Below are 10,625 nucleotides of genomic sequence, written 5' to 3'. Positions count from 1 at the left end.
CTTGAGCCCTCTGGGCCCTAATCATACAGATCTAATAGAGAGGACATGGCTGGTTAGCCAGGGCTGATAGAAGGTGCAGGACTTGAAGCAGAGCCCTTGGCAAGCTCTCTTCAAAGAGACAAAATGGACAGATCCAGGCCACGGAGTTCTGAGGAGCAACCTGTGTGTCATTTACTTGATGCACTGGCAGATAGCAATTCGGTGTTGGTGGTGCCCTGTCAGTGCTGCTCAGCAGGACATGTGGCTTTGCTTTCACAGCCCAGGCAGGTGAGATGAGGCAGATGACTCTGCCTCATGGCAGAGGTGACTCCTGCGCTCTCCCCTTCTTTGCAGGGCTGCCTGAAGTCCTGTGAAGGCTGGGTGGCCTAGTGGGTTCAGCTGGGTTGGGAGAAGCTGGTCTGGGCTGCTGTTACTTTAAGCCTCTCCCAGGTGGTTGTCCCTACCCAAGTATGCATCATTTCACTTCCCTAATTGAAAAGCCAAATGATATGTCCAGGCAGTTTGTGGCTTTTCTGATTCACTTGTTTGCTATTCCTCTGTTCTCTCCTTTTTTATTTTTTTTCTTTCTCTCTTCTGTCTATATTCACTCCTGCCAGCTGCCTGCTTTGAATTTAGTTTGTTTCAAGGGCAGGAGAAATTCACGTTCTGCCTTCCTATCTGGTGCAGAATAGGAGCCATCCCCTTTCCCTGCCTTTTGCTGAAGTAACGAGAGATGTCTTGAAAACATTTCCTTTTTAAAACCTCCTTCTGCCCTCTTGTAGTTACTTGGCCTCTCGGCTGACTGTGTTATAGGTGCTAACACAGTACTCCTTTCTTGATCTAAGAGCTGGAGAATACTCTCTTGGGCATATTGCAGAAAACAAAGTGAGAGCACATCTCATGACAAATTTAGCTAAAACCTAAAGGAAAATAAACATTAGGACAGTTGAAAGGTTTTTCCTTTTCCTCAGATATCCTCCCTGCTACTGAGCCCCGGAAAGCTGTGAACATACAGAGAGCATCTCAGGGCTCTGTGTTGGGACAGCAGATATGGGCTGACCCTGCCTGGACCTGGGAGGGGAAGCAGAACATGGGAGGACAGCAGCCAGGAGGTGATAAATTCAGTTTGCAGCAAACATCTGGTAACTCTTATGTTTTATTCTGGAAATTGTGGGGTTTTGTGGTGGATTTAAAACTTCCCAGCTAGGCATGAAGGAACAGAAAGCAACTTCTCAGCTCCCACAGCCAGAGATGTATAGGCTCTGTGTGTGTGTGTATGTGCAATACTTGCTGGTAGAGCATATTTGTGAGATGTGGTGTTTATGTTACCTTTTATCGAGGAAGAATCGTTTATCTCAGCATTCTAATTATGTTCCATTAAAATGCAAATTTCGGTTTATGCGTTGAAATTGTCAGTACCATTGCCATGGCAACAGGAGCTTGAGGGAGGGGAATTGGAAGAGGTGGGACTGTGCATCTCACTCAAAATCCCTCTCAAATATCTCCACATAACTGAAATTACAGCACCCTTCCCCAGGATTTGTGGCACTTTCCCCCTAGATAATTTGGGGCTGAAGCTCTCCATGGAGTTGTTCTAACAGGGTGAATGTGTTTTGGTCACCAGGTAACTTCCACCAAAGGGGAAGAGCTACTGCACAGATCTGCCAGAAGGATGTGAATCTTTCCCCTTTGACCCCCCATGTGATGATTCTTTTGACGAGACTGGCAGGGAAGAAGGAAGAAGAAATCCCTAACGACTTTCACAAATGTTCACCTGGAAGCCCTTAAATGCTGCCTGAGTTATTGGGAGATTTAAGTGCCATCTATCCTTTTAAACTCCCTCACCTCCAGTTAAACGCCCACTCAAGCTGTCTGCATTAGCAATATCCTTCAGCAGTGAGTTCCCCATGTCAATCATCCTTGGTGCAGGATGAGTAGAGTCTTCCCCACACCACTGTCTCAGGGCCCTGCTCCTTTCTGTTTGTTTTTATGTCAAGATGGTGTGAATCTGTATCTTCCTCCGCCCTTCATCAAGTACAGATGGAACTCCTGAAGCTTGTCTCCCTCCTGTTTAAGAATCAAGTGAAGGGGTTTAGGGATGCTGGGTGGAAGTGAATGCTGAGAGAGATTGAGATATGGCCGAGTACATTTTAGAGAGGAAAAATGTGCCTCTCTGTTTTGGCTGTTGGCTGAAAATTTTGATGATAAATAAAGCATGGTGATTTAATTCCCAAACCACAGTGACAGCTGGGCAGGAAAGACAAGACTAGGTCTGTTTTCTGGCTCCTCATCCCTGATAAGAGGTTTACAAAATCATCTGATACCTCATCCTGATTTTTTCAGGGATTTTTTTTTCCTGTGCACTGGGAAACTGATTTGCTGATAGTAAAATCTAGATACAGTCTTATGAACCTGGTGATCCAAACCGCAGTTTCTGTTGAATATAATTAATAACCCAACCAAACCTAAATAATAACCTAACCTGGAGGCTGGTTACCATCCATTTAACAGTAAAATAATGAGGAGGAAACATTCAGAGCAGGATTTAATTCAACCTAGGGAGATCCCAAGCAAGGAGAGGTAGACTCAGGTACTTCCTCTCCTCTACAAGACAGAGAGTGGCAAACTGGAGTGGCTCAGTGGAGGGCTATGAAGATGATTAAGGAGTTGAAGCACATAACATGTGAGGAGATGCTGAGAGTGCTGGCTTTGTTTAGCCTGGAGGAAAGCAATTTAAGGGGGATCTGACTGATCAGGCAATGGGGGATGTGTGTGGAGAAAATGGAACTGGACTCTTCCCAGAGGTGAGCATCAAGGGCAATAGGCAGCAGAGACGAGCTGCAGCTGGGGAAATTTCAACTCTGTATGAAGGGAAATCTTAAACATGAAGGTGGATCCGACATGAGGTGGTGACCCAGAGGTATTTTGGAGTCTGCCTCCTTTGAGACACCAAAACTCAAGCAGACAAGGTGCTGGGCAACTTGCTGTGGCCTTGAAGTTAGCCCTGCTTTGAATGGGGATTTGGACTGGAGGCCTCCAGAGATACCTTTAGACACCAGTTGATCTCTGGGCTCCCACGGGGGGCAGGTTCTGTGACACACAGTGAAATGGGGAGCCCACACTGTTCTCTCCTCCAGGATGAATCACAAGCAGAAGTGATCTGTTGGCTTATTTTGCTGGGAAAAGCATGACCCTACTGTGGACCATCAGCTTCTGTGTTGGGGGAGTTATTTCTGTGCAGTGAGCACAAAACTGATGGGAATGTGGTCTAGGCAGAGATCTGGATGCCATGAGGACAAGGAATATATCACTTGCTACTTCCACACTAGGCAAGCCACTAACTTGAGGAGATTGGCTTTCCCAAGAGTGACATCTGACTGGGAAAGAGGGATAGGACTAAAATTGTCCATCTTACATCTCAGGCTTTTTCAAGGAGCAGATTAAAAATATATGATAGAGAATGTCCTTCCCTTCCAAAGTGGAGAAGATGGCAGGGGAAAAAAAAAGGTGATATTTGAGTTTCTGTATCTGAAGTGACAAGGAAAAGCATGAAAGTTGCCGATACCTGAAAGCAGAGCAATGAATAATTGGTTTTGGTGTGAAAGAAGCCATTTCATCATGTTCAATATTATCATCATTAAGCTGATCAGCTTCACCAGCAAGGAAGATACTGAGAATGAGACAGAAAATATTGTAAGGGATGTAGAGGAGCACATATTCAAAATAACTCTTTTTCGGAGAAGATTTGCCAACAAGTGCTTACAGAGGGAAAGACAGAAGGTGAGGCAGAGACCAGAAGAAAAAGTGGAGAAGAGAAAATGACAGGGCGGGGGAGAGTGGGAGAAAACAAAATTTCTATAATTTCTGTAAATCTCTGCATCCTGCTTCCTCGCTGTTCCTTCACACACACAAGTACCCTCCCTTCCCTCAGCTGCGCAGAGAAACTCGAATTCTCCTGGCACCATGCTGGGGGCACTCTGTTTCCTCTGATGATGAGCTGGTGGGCTTCAGGCCAGAACCTCTGCCCCACATCCCTGCCAGCAATTCCTGACTCCTACCCTCCCCTCCACCTCCCCAGCCAAGCACCGTCCTTTAGAACAAAGTGTTTGTGCCACATCTCTTTCTGACAGGCACACCAAGGTGCAACAGAACCTTCCTCTCTCACTGGGCTGAGGTTTTATTGAGTGGGAAGATTTAACCCTGTGTCAGATGATGTGAAGGAGCTTTCCAAGAGGAGGAGTAAATGCCTACTTTGCTAACATCAGCAAGAGGTGCTTTTTGCCTCACTGATTTGGGGGAAGAGCAGACAGACTCACTGACCCCATGTCATCCCACACTTTTGCAGTGATTCATGTGAAACCGTGTAAAAACAACCAGTGAGCCTTGTCCTTGCTGGACAGGTTGGCATTGCAAAATATCATATTTAACATTTCCTTTTCCAAATGAGGTCTTCCAGTGGCAACCAGGGCAGAGATGCTGGCTGTCTAGCAGAGGTGTCACAGGCAGGTGATGCTTTCCCTCAGCACATGCTCTGCCCCTTCCTGTGCAAACCCAGGCTGCCTGTGCTCCTGCACCCATCCAGACTGGTGGGGATGGCAACACTGCACCCTCACACAGCCATTCCCTCATCCTCCATCCCCTCAGCCTGCCAGAAACAGACCGCCACGGGCTGCTTTCCTCTCACACCCCTGGCTGTTCTAACATATCCTCGGGGAAGGTGTAAGACTGGCTGTGGCGATGAGATTGTGATCTTTCTCTTTCCTTTTTTATTTTTTCAAAAAAATTGTCAGTGGAGTTTCCCTTGCCATTTTCAGCATATCTAAAAAAAACCTCCTTCATCGAATATTCAGCATCTTCCTGGAGCTCGGCGGTAGCCAGCGGGGGCTGTGGGGATGCAGGGGATGACTCATGAGTCCTGTCTTGTTCTTGGGCCCCCAAGACTCCTCTGCTTCCCTCCCTTCCTCTCAGCCAGCAGTTTGTGCTGATGGGCCTGTGGCTGCCAACTCTGGCTGGGATCTAGTCACAGCAGTGCTGGAAAGAGATGGGAATAGGGCAGGAAAGAGGCACTGCTTGCAGGCTGTGGGGATGGGATGGGAAGTTTTCACTGGAGAATGGGGATTATTGAAGCCTCCAAGAGGCTTTATATGTAATGCTGGGGGTGGGCTAGGGAAGAAATCTGGTTGGGAGATGTGGTGATTCAAAAGACCCTGATTCAAAACCTCCTGTACAGATCCCCCTCAGCTACCCCAGGCAACTCCCCCATCCCCTCCTACAGCTCTTGTTTCAAGCTCTTTCCTAATAGAACCTGAGCCAACGCTGGCTCATTTTCACACCCTGTTGCTTGGTCATTGACTAAATTAAATTTCAATTACTTTTTTCTTATTAAAAAAAGTGGTGAGAACAGCAGCTTTTAATTGGAAGCAGCTCCTTGGCCTGTTGCAGCAGTGAAGGGTGTGCAGGTGGTTTGATGAGGAGGAGGAGGAGGCAGGGGGAGATGCTGAGTCACAGGTGGAACCTTTGTGTGAACACGTGAGAGAGCACAGGAGTGGCTGATTGTCTCACCAGGAGAAGTGGCATGACCTGATCTGCTCCTTCCCAAGAAGGGGAAGGAAAAATACCATTTGGTGGCCCCTCTCTTTGGGGCTGTCCCCCAGCTGTGAGCCCTGGGAAGGGGGGTGGTATACTCTAGGGTGAAATTGGTCTTCAAGTGATCCTCTATTGGTCCCTTATGGGTGAACATGAACAGCTGGTTTTGATACCCCTGTCCTGATGGGCTGCTGAGAGTGTAGCTTGCTCGTTAGGACACCTGGCACAGCCTGACCTTACCTCTCTGGGAGTTTGTCCTTCATGGCTCCTCAGCAAGCTGCCAAGCTGAAGAAAGAATGGATGTCTTCACTTGTGCATCTGCTAGGACTTGGGAAGAAGTGTGTCTGTCTGAAGGCATGTGTTTGATTGCTCCCCTGGCCCTCAGATGAGCAGAAGAGGAGCTGTGCATGAGGCAAAGCTGTCCTGAATCCTCTGGGAACTCCAGGAGTCATGTCAGGTGCATTGTTTTGGATCTCTGGTTTCTGCTGTTGCTCAGTTTTTCTTCTTTTCCCTCTAAGCTCCTCACTGCTCGTCTCTGAGAAATGTGACCTGTGACCTCAGCCTTCATAACTGTGTCAGCCGTGCGGGTCAGGAGCACCTGGGGCCCTTTTCTGCTAGTGACATCTCCTGGGTACACGTTGACAGGTAGTCAGGACTCATTGTCTCTCAAAGAAACCAGGAAAATAAGCTTGTATTTGAATCCCAGGTGCAGAGAGGGTCTGCCTGTCACAGTCAATTCAGCTGCTGCTCTGCCTGGCAGTGTTATTCTATTTTACAGGCTCCTACTCACGTTGCTCTCTTTTTGTTTTGCTTGCTTTCCCCCTCACTCCTCTCTTTCTCTCTCCCTCTCCTCCCTAAGCTGCCTCCCAGCAGAGATTGGCTATTAAACCAATTGTACTGAGGCTGCAGGATGCACACAGGCATTAGGGACAAATGACACTGAGCACTGGCCTCTGTTGCAGCAGTGGACATCAGGAATCTCCTGGAGCATCATCTGCCAGGAATGTGTGTACACTGGGAGAGTGAACAAGCTGCCCCTTGCCTCCTGCATGCCAAGGTGTGAGTCTGTACTGCTTGAGCTGCCAGCATATGGGTGTGCAAATTTCTGACATGGTCCACGGGGCCAACAGCTGCTGTGTGTCAGGGTGTGTTATGTACAGACTGGTGGCAAGGCAGGAGATGCTCGGCTCCCTCATGCAGCTGTACAAGAGCCAGGGTAAATAAACACCATGTGGAACAGCTCTGGGTTCCCCTCACCTGTGGCCAACATGTAAATGCAGATGCCCTTGTGGTATCTCCTGGCATGATGGGAGCACTGGTTGGAAGGGCAGTGGTGCAGAGGAAGCGTTATATGTGGGTCTGTGTCTGTCAAAGTGACAAGAGCATGGAGGAGGGGAGGTTTAGAAACTGGAATTCAGACAGCTTACAGCAGCCTTCTTTGAAGGATGAGAGTGAGGCTTTGATGTAGTCACTTTTTCCCCTTGAGAAGTTTATTTTCTTTTCATGATGGCAATTTCTCAGGTGTCTGGACTGTGAAGGGTGTGTGGTGGCATCCTTTGGTGCAGTGATTGATGATGGGGATAATAAGGGTGAGAGGGGTGGAAGTCTGGGCACTGGGCAAATAAGGACATTATCCTGAAGGAAGAGGATAGAGGAAAGAAGCAGATCATCACACAGATTCAATTTGATTTTGTGAGTTAATTTTTATCTGGGAAATTAAATGCCTTTCCCAGATAGGCACCAATGACTTGGTCATGGCTGTGCTTAGAGACTGTGTTGAGATGGCCATGGCTGCTGTGGCTTCTCAGCACAGGAGTGCAGGGTGCTGATAGTGGGAGAGCTGGGGAGAGTGACACAGCTGTAGTGCACAGCCAGCCATGCTGGGGGAAGGCAGGGTGCCCAAGGGCCTTTTCAGGGGACAGAATCAGCTGAGGTGGGATGGTTCTTCATGCACCAAAGGGTCAGTGCCTGCTTGGAGTCTGTCTCACTTTAAGACTGTTCCCCTCACAGTTCCGCCTCACTGTAACTTGTTTGACTCTCAGGGATTTGCCCAGGAGTGGGTTAAACATCCTCATTAATAACCAGACAGATGAAAATCACTGGAAAAGGTAAATCAGATGCTGCTCTGACACATCTGATGCAGAGGGGGAGTCAAATTCTCCAGACTGGAAAGCCATTGTCTCCTAGGGGTTTTCAGATATCACATCCTCGATGGAAGCAAATAGGACATGCCAAGCTCCTTGAGAGCATCTGGTAATGTAGCATGGAGCGAAGGTACAGGGACAGATTGGGGCCAACACTGCTTTTTGATTTTATTTTGGGAGAGAGCTTCACAGGAGAGAGGCAGGCACTGTTTTAATCCTCGAGCTGAAGAATAAAGTACAAGGGGCAGAGACAAGACCAGCTGCAGGGCTTCTCTGGGAGAGACTCTGTGGGCGATGAGCAATGCAAGGGAAGAGCGAATCAGCCCCTGCAGGATGGGGGGACAGAGCCAGGCTTGGAAAGATCAGCAGTGCCCAGTGCCTGAGCACTCAGACTTTTCCTTAGCATGAGCAGCACCTCCAGAGACTTATTTCCCCATGACAAAGCCTACAGTATTAAAACAAATTAAAAAATGGTTAGGGAAGTATTTCAGCTACCTCTTGCTGTTGCCAAGGCAGCTTTGTCGCAGGCAGTGGTGAGGACAGGTAGCAGAGGCTGACTGGCTGCTGCTGGGCAGAACATCCCAGTGGAGATCACACCAAAGAGAGGGCTAGGCCAGGGTTTGGAGCAGGGGGTCCTGAATTTTCATCTTAATGCTCACCTTTGCTGCAATATGCAGCAGATCTCTCCCTTCCTCCTATGCCTCTGCTCTGAATCTGTTCAGAAATAAAAAAGATAAAGATGTTGAAGGGGGGAAGATGTGGGAAAACTGCCTTGGAAAAATAACTCTGCTGTAATATAGGAAAAATTGTGTCTTATTTTGTTGAAACAGACTCAGTTTAGAAGGAGGAACATTAAGGAACACTTTAGGGAAATCTTTAATCTGGTTGCAGCATCCAAGAGAAACAGTGTAGGAGAAAAAGACCTGAGGGAAATGAAGATATGGAGATGCATTAGCAGATAAATAGTGTGTAGCAGTCTCTGGGCACTTCCCCATAACTGTGCTCTGGAAGAACCATCTGGGTCTTCCTTTCAGCAGCTCCAACTCTCTGGTAGAGGAAGAGAAGGAAGAGAGCTTAGCTCTCCCTTTCCTCTTCTCAGCAGAAGCTTTCCCTTGACCTGGTGTCTAATTCTAATATCCAGAGCTTGTTCCTTTAAGCATTTACACCTCCAATCAGGCCTCCAATCCCTCTGCCATGTGGAGCCATAAACAGGGATAAACACTAATTAGTATGGTAAATAGCTTGGCCTTGTGTTTTCTGGTTACAGTATCATGGTAATTATTTCCGGCTCCCTGCCTGTGTGCTCCTGCTGCCTGATTTTGTGCTCTTCTACATCCTTGCCAGCCTGATTATTGCTGGATGTTTTAAAAGTGGCAATTGCCCTCTCCTGTCTCCCATCCATGTCTTGGGGAGGAGACTGGCCTGAGCCAGTTTTGCAGAGGTGATCGGAGGTGATTGAGGGGCGATGGGTAACATCACACAGCTCTCTGTCTCCTGGGGGCTGCACCTTGATGTGCAGGATGTGGGGCCATGCTGAGATGACATAGCACAGCTTTTCCACTGAACCCACTGCTGGTCACCAGGGCTTTGTAAAATATGGGAAGAGAAATGGCCAGCTGGGAAGCTCCAACCCGTGACTCCCATTGCTTGAGGCTTTTCTCTCTCTCCTTTTTGGCTGCCTTGCTTCAGCAAACAACTTTGTCTCTGACCCAGGGTGTGACTTCAGCCTGGATTGTGGCCCTACAGGGATGGATGTACACATGCACATGAGTGTATGTGAGGTGGCTGAAGGTCCTGCCTGCTGGGGAGGGACAGATCAAAGATACCCCATCTTGGTCTCTTGGCAATCTTAGCTTCTCTCTAACGCAGTGTATTTGTTTTGGCATCTACATACAGGGGCTGCAGCCAGTGGGGAGCCCATGGGTTCAGGGGCCTGTGACCTCCTGGCCAGGTGTGTGGAGCCTGCTACAGCATGTGAGCCAGGGTTCTCATTTCTTTCTAAATTCCTCTGAGTTAAAAGAGTCTCTGTGTTGCAATATGCTGTGCTTTTGTCTTGCCTCTGCTCTTCCCCAACATTCCTGACTCATTTTTCCCTTCTGAATGTTTCTCCTTAGCCACCCTCCTGCACACTACAGAAGGTAGGTATGTGTCTCTGGCTTTATTTGCACCTTTCTGATATGTATTTACACAAATTGGAGGCACAGGAGGTAGCTTCTGGAGCTGGGGTAATTGCACATTCACTCCCTTTCTTCCAGTGGCCAGGATATTAGCATGAGCAATTTGTTAGAACCCTCTCTCAGGTGCTGTTTTATTCATGATTTCACCTGTGAAATGTCACTAAAATGGGTTTATATTCCCAGTTATAGATGAACTCTCCCTTCTTTACCCCATGGAGGCACACTGGCTAATAACCCTCGTGGGCCTGGTGGGTTGGATTCTGCACCACTGCAGGGCTCATTGGCAGATGCATTGGCTGCTCCTCATGTACACAGGCATGTGCCTTAGCTGACCCAGTTTTTTTATTTTGCTGGAGATATATGAGTGTTATTATTCACAAAGTGTTGCAAACACATGCTGGGCTCTGTGAGACTCTCAGGAAGACAAAATAAATGGGTATTGCTCAGGAAGAAATGGCCAGGGGAGAAACAGCTGCTGTTTCTCCACGAAAAGCATCACAATAGCAACACTTGATCGTGGTGGTGGCCACAGGCATTTGGGAATAAACACCCACAGAAGACAGGCCTGGCTGTGTCCTCAGGATGTCACTGACTTCATACTCATCTCGGGATGATCAATGCATGCATTGCTCCCAAGAGGTTGGGCTGGCCTGGTTTCAAAGCCCTGAAGTGCAGGATGATCCTGAGGCAGTCTGAGAATTGTGTGCCTTGCCCTCCTTATCACTAAATGCCCTGTACT

The sequence above is a fragment of the Lichenostomus cassidix genome, chromosome 1Aa, assembly GCF_008360975.1.
Source record: "Lichenostomus cassidix isolate B80296 chromosome 1Aa, HeHo_3.0, whole genome shotgun sequence".
Taxonomy (NCBI): domain Eukaryota; kingdom Metazoa; phylum Chordata; class Aves; order Passeriformes; family Meliphagidae; genus Lichenostomus; species Lichenostomus cassidix.
The sequence above is the reverse complement of the archived record's forward strand: the minus strand, read 5'-3'. Positions refer to the sequence as shown.